General features: G+C 37.2%; 1 long non-coding RNA gene across 4 annotated transcripts in view; it reads right to left on the reverse strand.

Moving 5' to 3' along the window:
• The window catches only part of LOC143684237 (uncharacterized), a 28,853-nt gene extending 27,618 nt beyond the window's left edge, over nucleotides 1-1,235 (reverse strand). For all 4 annotated transcript variants that reach the window (XR_013175931.1, XR_013175932.1, XR_013175930.1 and 1 more), the window contains exon 1: nucleotides 199-1,235. This is a non-coding gene — a long non-coding RNA (uncharacterized LOC143684237). The remainder of the gene's footprint in view (nucleotides 1-198) is intronic.
• Nucleotides 1,236-12,226: the final 10,991 nt, after the last annotated feature.

A 12,226-nucleotide genomic window follows, 5' to 3' on the forward strand; every position in this document is an offset into this window, starting at 1 on the left:
GGATTTGTGGGATGTTTGTTACTGCAGCATAACCTCACATACCCATTCTGATAAAAAACCATGAAATTTCAGGCATCAGAGATTATATGCTCAACAGCCCTGCAAATTCTTAAAGGACATGGGCTATGCCATTGTGGCCTAGAGTCTTCTATAACCAATATGCAGAAAACCATGGTCTTGGGCATGGTGTGTACTCACCACCTCTTCATTGTTCTTATTGGGAAGCCTTGTTGACTTGAAGGCCAAAGAAGTGCCCAGGAAATGAGCCCAGGACACCAAACACACACTTCATTCCTCTTCAGGGCAAACACCTCCAAGTGTGGTTTGGCCAGGCCAGGTCTGCCAGTCCAGTCAGAAGAAGTTACAGTCTGGTCTGTAACCCCAGGCTGCATGGGTTATTGGCTAGTGATTGTCCTTCCTTTTCCTTTATTTTCTTTTTTCCTGCATGGGCTAAAGTTACTTGAATAACCTATATTTATTTCCCTTAAAGTATAAACAAATCCCGTGGTTGATGTTACAAGAGATAATCAAGTTTATTCCCTGTATATTCTCAGAGTTTCAAAGTCCTCCACTTTAATTCAATTTCCAATTCCATAAAATTTTACTGAATGCCTATTATGTGCTCTAAAAGATGATCTCTGCCTTAGGGGTTTGTAGTCGAGCAGGCAAGACAGGCAAATTACAAATGTAGTTCTCACAAAATGAGTATGTGGTAGAGTCCATTCTTTCAATAAACATCTATTGAAAGCTGTCGTGTCTTAGGCAATAGAAGTTATAAGAAGTGTACTTGTATGTATAAAGTGCTATGGAAGCCTTTGGCAGCAAATGCTTCTGAAGGAAGAAAGGAGTTCTAATTGCTATTGCTCTGTAACAAACCACCCCCAAGATTAGTGGTTTAGCATAACTATTGTATTAGATGCATGGATTCTGTTGCCTAGAAATTTAGACAGAGCACAATGGAGACAGCTTGACTCTGTTTCTCAGTCTGGGGCCTCAGCTGGGAAGACACTAAAGCTGAAGGTGACATCATGGCTGGAGGCTGGAATTTTCCAGAGGTTCTTACACTCCCATATCTGATGCCTGGCCTGGAATGAATCAGATTGGGCTCAGCTTGGACTGACAATGCATATGTGGCCTTTTGATGTAGCTTAAACATCTTACAGCATGGAAGCTGGTTTCCAAGAGGGAACATCCCAGAAGGATGTCAAAAGAGTGTCCCAAGAGAAGCATGGCACAAGTGCATGGCCTTTTGTGACCTCGCTTTAGAACTTAGGAGGTGTCACTTGCACTGCATTTTACTGGTTGTGTGTTACTAAGGCCAGACCAGATTCAAGCAGTGGGACATAGATGCCACCTGTCAGTGGGAGGAATGTCAAACAATTTGTCAACAGATTTAAAAACCATCCCAGTAGAGGAGTGGACAGACAGTGCTAGTTGTCTAACTAGGTTTCATTTTTACCTTCTCAATAATAGAACCCTAATGTTGTTAGAGACAACAATTAACTCAGATTTTTCATCTTTAATCTACATTTCCCAGACTCCTTTGAAGATTGGGGTGCCTAATACAGGTAAGCAGAAATCATTGGACAAGGCCTCCTGGAAAGTTCTTTAAAGGCTATTCTCTTCTGGAACGTATCCATATCCCCTTCCTCCCCTTCTTTGTTCCTCCTGCCTGGAAGATGATGATACAGTGGGAGCTCTAATAGCTAACTTGAGAACAAGAAGCAAACTTAAGGGTGGAAGCTACACGTGAAGGACAGCAGAACAGAAAGAAGAAGACTGGGTTCTGGGAGACATTATGGAGCCAATATAATGAGCCCTAATTTCCTTTTTTTGAATTTCAAGTTATGAGAGAAAAAGAAATCTCTATCATACCTGGGGATCTGTGTCACCCAATTCAATTCCTAGTTGATACAGGGGGTCAGAAAGCGTTTCAGAGAGTAAGAAATGTTATTTAATAATTTTGTAAAGTTGTGATTTTATGTGTTTGCTAAAATGAAGAGAAGGTTGCCAGGTGAACAACTTGAGAAAAACCTTCCATACAAAGGGATCAGTGTGATTAAAATTATAGAAAGGTGGGAACATTCATGGTTACTTTTTCTTGAGAAGGAAGAGTTGTTGGATTTAGTTGGTAGTGGCTGTTGGCAAATTCTATTTGATGATTCCAGATGTAGAGATAACAAAACTTCGGGAAAGTTGAAAGAGGTTGGCACATGGATATTTCACAATAGGTTAATTAAGTATTCCTTTATTTTTGATCCCAATTAATAAAGAAGTGCAGAGAAACTCCAAGTGGCTCTGTGAATGATTAAGAACTACTTGGAGGCAGTCGTTGATGAAGTATTTTAATTCCATGTCTATGCCAAAGATGTTACTCTTGATTTTTGTTTTAGAATGACATATTGGTTATGCACATATGTTATTTAAAGAGAAGGAGGAGTATAATAGAGAAGATTGGGTTTAAAAAGAAAAGACATATGGGACATGGTCACCCCACATGTATGAAAATGAAACCCATATATTTATAAGGGGTCAGCTAGCATCTGATAGTTATTGATAAAATAAAAAGCTCAAAATCTCATGTTAGGCAATGATTTTTTAGACTTTACATCAAAAGCACAAGCAACAAAAGAAGAAATAGATAAATGGGACAGCATCAAAATTAAAAACTGTTGTGTCTCAAAGGACTTTATTATGGAAGTAAAGTGACAACCAGCATAATAGGAGAAAATATTTGGAAATTATATATTATCATATAATATTCAGCATATATAAAGAAATCTTGTGACTTGACAAGAAGACAAACAACTCAATTAAAAATTGGGCAAAAGATTTGAATAGACATTCTTCATAGAAGATAAACAAATGGCCAAAAGGAACATGAAAAGATAATCAGCATCATTAGTCATTAAGGAAATATAAAATAATATGCAAACAATACCATTTCAAATCCACTAGAATGGCCACTATTTTTCTAAAAAAGGGTAATTAGAACTGTTGGAGAGGAGGTAGAGGAATAGCAACACTCATTCATTGCTGGTGGGAATGTAAAATGGTGCAGCCCCTGTGGAAAACAGTTTGATAGTTCCTCAGAAAGTTAAGTACAGAATTATTATATGACCTCTCAAACTTCTAGGTATATACTCAAAAGAATTGAAAGCAGGGACTCTAACAGATATTTGCACATGTATTTTTTTTAAATCCTAATTGACAAAAATGGAAACAACCAAATGTTCATTAACCAATGAATGTATAAGTAGATGTGGTATATACACTCAATGGAATATTATTCAGCTACAAAAAAGAAGTAAATCCTGATACATGCAAAACCATGAATGAACCTTGACGACATCATGTTGAGTGAAATAAGCCAGATACAAAAGGATGGCATCTCTAGGTGCTCATGAACTAGCACTGGCCCCAGAAGTGCACTCACATGCCCTCTATCTCTGTGTTCCTTGGATACTCACAGGGTCTCCTTGCCCTCCCACAGAGCTCAACAGTCAAGCCTCGGAACTGGCTTATCCACTTTCCTTACTGAGCCTGAGACATTTGCTGGCAGTGCTCATTAACGATAGGAGTTAGGCAATAAACCAGAGCTTTTATCATCCTTGTGAACGGTATTTACTGGGATGTAGAATTGAATTTCTGGAGGCTAGTGAATGATGCATTGGATCATTCCTTTTGCAATGCATATTCTTGCCACCAGACAAATCCTGGAAAGCGTCTGACAAATGAGAAGCCCAGTGGGTGTATTTCTAGTGTGGTGCACAGGTGGTGTAAGCAGGATTTTCAGACTATGTGTCCCATCTGCCTCTCACTAATATGATAGGAAGTAAATGCTGCTCTTCACTCCAGCCAAATCAGGTTCCCGGTGGTAAATGTGCATGAAGATCAAGAGAAGTTGGAAGTATAATCTTCCTTTGAATCTGCAATTTTACCTTCACACCTCTCCCAAGGTATTGAAACCCGTTGTTCTGCCTCCAGCAGACAAATATTTGGAAGATGAGGGTAGGGACCATGCTGTAAATGATTCTCTCGGTAAATGTTTGTGGAATAAATTAAATCAACATTTAATGGCAATTCTTGATTTGTTTTGAATCATTTATCACCAGCTAGTTAACCTGGCTAAATTGGACTTTGGGCTCAATTTTCCCATTCTCATTCTCTCTTGGTGTGTTCTTAGCATTGTTTTGGTAGCAGAATGGCCATGATGTGATTTCTGTTATGTTTTCTCCTCCTACATTTCCCCACATCTGTTTGTGGGATACAAAGACCCAGGGAGAGAAGTTTACATCATTGCAGGACTGAAGCATTTTGTATAACAGAAATCTAGAAAATTATTCATTATCGAGAATAGTCTAGGGTTCATTGAAGCTTGATTGCTTCCTGGAAAGTGCTTTATTTCTTTTTTCTTGTTTTGCTTTCTTCTTAAATTATCCAGTTTGATTGTTTACATAATGATGAAATTAATCAGACAATTACCCATGTACACTTGGTACTGGTTATATACACAGTTGGCCGCCTGTATTTTAAAGGAAATGGGGGCTTCAGTTTATAAATTATTAAAAAAAATTGTCATCTTTTGTCTAGTTCATTTCACCTGTCTCTACGGAGAAATTGTGGGATGCTTCTGAATCTTTACCTCAGGCGGCCTGCTAGGATCAAAAACCCACAAAGTTTGCCTGGTTGAATAATTTAGCTTTGTTCAAATTTGTCATTAGTTCAGAAATTTCTCAGGAAGATAATAAGATGTCAAAAAATAAAATTAGAAACTCTTCAGGCCATGAACAAATAAACTTGACAAGAAATTTTATAAAACAATCCTGGGTTGTATCACCAGGAATCACTTGGGAATTTTTATTCTGTAAATAATATTGCCCACCTACCATGTTGAGCTTCTATAAACAAATATTTGTCTTCTTTGCAAAGGTCCCTGGGACTTCACAGGGAGGATAGCATCTCAACAAACACGGTTAGCATGTCTCGTAGATGTATCTTCTGTCATTTCATTTCTGTGTCTTTGACATTGTTGTTCCTGTACATTTTATATCATTTCTTTCCACCTTAATAAGTAGAGGTAGATTGGTTGACCTCATTTTAAATTCCATGGGCATTAAGCAGAATGTAAGAAAGTAATATACTCAGTTTTATCTCCTGAAGAGCTTATTTATTTAATTGAAACCATGTTGGACAAACATAATATCATTGGAAAGGCAAAGGTTTATATTCTTCTATAAAGCTAATGTGTTGATTATGAAATATTACTCTAACATTACCTTAATAAAAATAGCATTCTACATAGAATTTTGGTTAATTTTGGACATTAACCAGTGGAAATAGTTCATGGAAATGAATGATATAATAATGATTTGGATTTAAGTCATTACATATACAATGGGAGGAATAACACATTGCTTTATTTGAGTCAAGAAATGAAACAGATTTCTTTTGTCCTTTTGGCGAAGATCACCAAGATCTGCCATGGATATTGGATTCAGTCTTTCTTGGTATACTCCAGTTCAGTTGATAGGGAAGCCATCTGATGAGCCCTCCTGCTGCTCATATGTCCAACTGGGGGAAAATTTCTTCTCAAAGACACATATTAAGCAGCCCTTGTTCTTATTTCTTTTCTGATGCAGTGTCCTCATTTTCTTTAATGTGACTAGTTTTATCACCAAATCTAGAAAACTAATTTTAAGGACCATTTAATATATGTCAAATTCCAGTGCTCTAAAAACTTTTCTTTGTGCCGATATTACTGTATATTTTAGCCATGCATAACTGGAATTTTATTTTTCCTTTCCATAGCAGCAAATGTATTCATGTTGTGTAATAGGAGAAAAATGCTTATTTTCATGTTTATTTTGCATATCACTTCACCCCCAACTGATTGATCATTTAAAGCAAGGTATTTGGCGTTTTTCTTTAAAAGCATCGAATTAGCTCTCTTTCCCTCTTTAATACTTTCATCATAGGGAAGTAAGTATGCAAGATGTTGAAGCAAAATGGAACAAATAAAGCTTTAGGGATTTTTAACAGCTTTTTTAAAAGATATAACTCATATACTATATGGCTTAGCCATTAAACATGTACAGTTTAATGGCTTTTAGTATGTTCACTGTTGTGCAACCTTCACCACTAATTTTAGAATGTTTTCATCACCCCCCAAAGAAACCCTATATTGGCATTCACTTCCCATTTCCTGCTTCCCCAAGTCCTAGCAACCACTAATCATTTTCTGTCTCTATAGATTTGTCTATTCTGAACATTTCATATAAATGGAATTATGTAATAGGTGATCTTTTATGACTGGATTCTTTCACTTAGTATAATGTTTTTGAGGTTCATCCCTGTTGTAGCATGTATTAGTATTTCATTCCTTTTTATTCCTAAATTGCATTCAATTGCTTGGATATACCGCATTTTGTTTATTCTTTCATCAGTTGATGGACACTTGGGCTTTTTCCACTTTTCTGTTTATTACAATTAATGTTGCATCCATGTATAAGTTTTTGTGTGAGCATATATGTTCAGATCTCTTGAACTTATACCTAGGAGTGTTTAACTGTTTGAGGAACTGTCAGACTGTTCTCTAAGTGCCTGGATCATTTTATATTCTGAGCAGCAATGAGTGTTCAATTTGTCCCACATCCTCACTAATACTTGGTTGTTAGTTTTTTGTATTTTAGCTATCCTAGTGGATATGAAGTGGTATCTTATTGTGATTTTGATTTACATTTCCCTAGTGACTAATGATGTTGAGTATCTTTTCATGTACTTATCTGACAATGGTATATTTTCCTTGGAAAAATGTCTATTCAAAACGTTTTCCCATTTTAAAATAGAGGTTTTTTTGTCTTTTTGTTATTGATCTATTGTCTAATTATCAGATATTTGATATGTAAATATTTGAAAATAATTTCTCCCATTCCACAGATAATAGCTTCAATTTTTCGTTGGTGTCCTTTTAAACAGAAGAGTTTTAACTTTTGAGGAGGTCCATTTTACCTATCTTTTTCTTTTGGTGCTTTTGTCTTTGGTTTGACTAATCCAACGTCACAGAGATTTACTCCTGAGACTGTAGTTTAAGTTCTTACATTTAGGTCTATGATCCATTCTGAGTTAATTTTTGAATATGATGAAAGGAAGGCATCCAATTTAATTCTTTTGCATCTGGATATAAATTTTTCCCAGTGCTATTTGTTGAAAAGACTGTTCTTTTCCTTTCATCATCTTGGCACCTGTGTCAAAAATCAATCCACCATAGATGTAAGGGTTTTTTTCTGGATTCTTCAGCTTCATTCCATTAATCTCTATGCCTATCCTTGTATCAGTACCACCCTTTCTTAATTATTGTAGCATTGTAATAAGCTTTGGAAATTAGAAGCCTAAATCGTTCAACTTTTTCTTCTTTTCCAAGATTACTTTGGCTATTGTGTGGCTCTTGAATTTCCGTATGAATTTTAGTATCAGTTTGTCTATTTCTGCAAGAAAGCCAGCTGGGATTTTGATAAGAATTGTGGTGCATCTGTAAATCAATTGGGGGAGTATTGTCATCTTAACAATACTTAGTCTTTCTATTCACAAATGGGATGTTATCCCATTTATTTAGGGCTTCTTTAATTTTTTCAACAATGTTTTGCTATTCTAGAGTGTAAGTTTTGTTCATCTTTTTAAAATTTATTCCTATTCTTTTTGATGTTTTGTAAATGGATTTGTTTTCTTAAGTTCATTTTTTAATTGTTCATTGTTAGTGTATAGAAATACAATCGATTTTGTCAATAATCTTGTAACTTGCGATTTTGCTGAACTCATTTTATTATTATTTATTTATTTTTCTTTCGTGGGCAGGCACTGGGAATCAAACCCAGGTCTCTGGCATGGCAGGCGAGAACTCTGCCTGCTGAGCTCCCGTGGCCCCCCAAACTCATTTTTTCTTATCTGTTTGTGTGTATGTCTTTTTTAGTATTTCCTACATACAAGATGGTGTCATCTGCAGATAGGGATAGTTTTATTTCTTCTTTTTCAATCTGGATGCCTTTTATTTCTTTTTCTTGCCTAATTGCCCTGGCTAACACTTTGAGTATAATATGGAATAAAAGTAATGAAAACAGACCTTCTTGTCTTGCTCCTGATCTGAAGGGGAAAGCATTTAGTCTTTCAGTATTAAGTATGATGGAAGTTTTATTTTTATGGCATGGAACTGTTCACTATCTATGATAAAATGTTCTGGGTCTTGGAATAGAGATATAGATATATGTAATGATATTATGATATAAGGTATATATAAATAAATAGACCAGCACAGATGTTGATTATTTGATCTTTTGTTTCGTTTTTCTTTGTTCTGCTTTTCATTTGACCCTCAGATAAGAAAATGAGTTAACCATGCTCATTTCCTAGGATCATCAGCAATCTACTAAAAGGAACCTCTAGTCTTATTTTTGTTTTTTAACTCTTTTTCATAATCTTCATTTCCATTCCTTGTCCTGCCTCTTAGGCACTCATTCTAATGTGCTGATATACTTCCCAAATATGTACATATCCATTAAAAAGTAAGTAGTATTTTGTATTTGCATGAATTTTTTTTAATTGTGGAGATACATATTTTCTATCATGAAATTTGCCATTTTAATCATTTTTAAGTGTGCAATTCGGTGGCATTAATTACTTTTACAATGTTGTGCTACCATTACTATTTATTAAGCAACAACGGATATTATTAAGCACTAATTCCCCCTTCCCCTCCCTCCAGTCCCTGATAACCTTTAATCTACTTTCCTTTTCTATGAATTTGCTTATTCTAGATGTTTCATATGAGTGGAATCACGCAATTTTTGTCCTTCTGTGTCTGGCTTATTTCACTTAGTCTAATGTTTTCAAGGTTCATCTATGTTGTAGTATGTATCAGAGCTTCATTCCTTTTTATGACTAACATTCCACTTAAGGATATATCACATTTGTTTATCCATTCATCTGTTGATGAACAGTTGGTTTGCTTCCATTTTTTAGCTTTTATGAATAAAGCCACTGAACATCAGAGTGCAAATATCTGTTTGTGTCCTTGCCTTCAGTTCTTTTGAGTATGTGCCTAGGACTAGAATTGATGGGTCACATATGAAAGATTTAGGAGGCAGAAGGGTGAGAAAGAAGGATGGTAGACCGGGAAATTTAAAGCCGGCGAGTTTATTTCTGCGCTCCGGGGCTGAGCTCACAGAACCCAGGATGGAGGGAAGTGAGTCAGCGCCTGGGTGACGGCATGGGCGGCTTTTAAGCAAGGGGTGGGGGTGTCAGGTGACGTCCGGAAGGGGCGGTTCTCCGGAAGTCAGGTGTCCAGAAGGGGCGGTTCTCTGGAAGTCAGGTGTCCAGAAGGGGCGATTCCAAAAGCCATGTTGGGAGGGGCGACACAGCCTCTGCAGCTCCAGTTGCAGTGCCATTCCCGTTCCCCCAACCTAACAATATGGAAATTCTGTGTTTAATGTTTGAAGAATGACTACACTGTTTTTCATAGCAGCTGCACCATTTTACATTCCTACAGCATGTGCTTGTGTCTGTGTGAGCTTTAAATGTACATTAATGGTATTAAAGGCAATGCACTAAGTATTTGTTTCCAAACTTTTTCTTAACTTACTGTTTTACAATATCTCCGTGCTGTAGAATGTACTTTTAATCTTTTGCTTCTAAGTGCTGCATCGTATTTCATGATCTACCCACCAGTTTTGTTATTCTGTCTCCTTATGATGGGCAGAGAATTGCTCCTCTCCATCTGCTTCTACTGCAGCCAATGCTGTGGTGAAGTCTCACTCATAGTCCTTTACAAACTTATCTAAGACTTTCTCTGGGATAGCCAAAGAAGGAATTTCAGCCTAGTTTAAAAGCTTAAACATACTTAACTTCACAAAACAGCAACAGTTTATTTTTCATAATGGCTTTCTGAGTTTGCATTTTCAATGGCAAGTGCATAGACATTCTTGATCCACCCTCATTTTTTCCAACAACTTGCCTTTTATTTTTAAATGAGTCTTTTTAAGTTTTGCTTTTTAATGAGTACAAAAGTGGAGTCATTCTTTTAATTGGTATTTCTCCCATTTCCAGTAAAATTTAAGATTTTCTTCATATTCTTATTTGCATGTATGTCAATCTTTCCTGTCTGTGAACTACTTATTCATATTTCACCCATTTTTCTTTTGAATTTCTTGATTTTCCCGACTTATCTGTATATTTTAAACATTATTTCCTTGTTAGTTTTAGATATTGCAAATACCTTTTCCCAGTTACCAGCAGCCTGTTTCTTTATTGATATTATTACTGACAAATATAATCTAGTCTGCAGAGCTAATAAAGTAAAAGGATTACAATGATCTAAGCTGGTGGCAGCTTGAGAATACACAAGGAAAGTTATACAATCATAAAACTTTGAAGTGACCACTCTCCTCCCTCTACCCTCAGATCCAAAAGGGGCCTTGTCACTAGCAATAAGATTTTGATGATGGTAGCTGTTATCTTATAAAACATATATATATACATATATATGTATATATATATATATATACACACACACACACACACCATTCCCCTCTTTTATTCACTAATTCCTTGGCTCACTCATCTGTGACTTCTCTTCTTTGGTTTTCTTTTCACATTTTTTCTCTTCTTTTTATTTTGAAGGAACTTTGTAAATTGACAGTGATCACTATATTTTAAATCACCAAGGGACAAACTAATGGCTGTAAATACTTGCTGTCCCCACCTATGGAGGTGAATTTCAGATATTTTGATTCTGGGAAAGGCAAACAGGCCTCAGTGCTTTCTGCTCCTTGTTTGGAGGTACAGGGGGCTGAGTTGAAGCCTGCTGCTTGGAATGCCTTTTGGAGCATGGAGCTAGGAATTACTACCTGAAATTCGGGTAGTAAGTCTGGTGACAGTCGCTAGGTGTTCTTTTTTTTAGTAAAGCAGGGTGGGGGCAAGCACAGAAATGGCATGGCTTCCTGGGCAGCAGGGGGTAAAAGGGTGAGTGCTCCTCTGGTGCCCTTACCCTGGTCTGGCCACATGAGCCCACTGACCCAGGTGCGCCTTAGAAACCATAAGAAAGGATTCAGCATACCCTATCTCCCTTATCATTAAGTATATACGCAACCCCCTGAAACAAAAACTTGTGCCCACCATGTCCCCATGTCTGAGTGTCTCATTCCTGCTTGCTCATGCATGAGCTAAAGGCAGTCTCCATGTCTCTCATAGGTGGATACTTGCAAATTCTCCAAAGTGCCTGATCTGTGCTGCCATAAAATTCTCTGCAATGACCTGTATGACTGTAGCACCGTCTTCTTCAAAAGGCAAAATACTTGGGGATAACTTGGACCCAGAAAAGTCATTTTCTCTGGAAAGCATTCAAGGAGATTGGAGGCCGAGGCTGGTGATGAACTGATCTATAATTGTGACAGGCGGATAATGTTCTTTGGTGCTGCAACAGGCTTCAAGCATGAAAGAGCTTGGGAAACAATCTCTTTTAAAAAAGATGAAGCACAGATAATGGTTTTATTTTGTCTGAACCAAATAGAAAATCACGTACTAAACCCTTTCAATCACTTGGCAGTGTCACTGCCTCACTCCATCAGGGCCGCCTGTATCCTCTGACAGCTTCAAGAAGACCTCCATGATGGCATTTATTTCAGGGAAATGGATTTATCAACCATTTGTGTGACCTCGGAGAGAAAACATTTGCAAGCTGAGGAGCAGCCATGGAAGCTATTCTTCTGGTGACTGTGTGTAAGAGTGAAGTTGATGTGTTGTTGGTGGAATTAAATCTCTTTTCCATAATAGATGTCTGGGAGAGAATGTGGAACCATCCCTCCTCCACTCTCCCCCCCAACCCCCACCTCCGCCCAACTTCTGTCAGATCTTATGATAAATGTCTCTCTCTTTAATCAGCAGAGAGAGAGATGGGACTGCTTTCTCCACTCCTTCATGGTTTGCCAACCCCCAATCAAAACCATTCCTGCAAACCCTAAAGAACACCTAGGGCTTTATTTGAAATTCTGCAAAGGTTCCAAGCACTGTGACTATTTTGCAGAAACCTACAACCTCCAATTGGGTTCCTAAATCAGATAAGTCCTGAATACCAGAGAGCCCAGCCTCTCCAGAACATCAACCAGTTCCAGCCCCCTATCCCATATTATCCACAGTCCCTTCCAACATGAAAAAGTTAGAATGAGAATAGCTCAAA

This window comes from Tamandua tetradactyla, chromosome 1 (assembly GCF_023851605.1).
Source record: "Tamandua tetradactyla isolate mTamTet1 chromosome 1, mTamTet1.pri, whole genome shotgun sequence".
Taxonomy (NCBI): domain Eukaryota; kingdom Metazoa; phylum Chordata; class Mammalia; order Pilosa; family Myrmecophagidae; genus Tamandua; species Tamandua tetradactyla.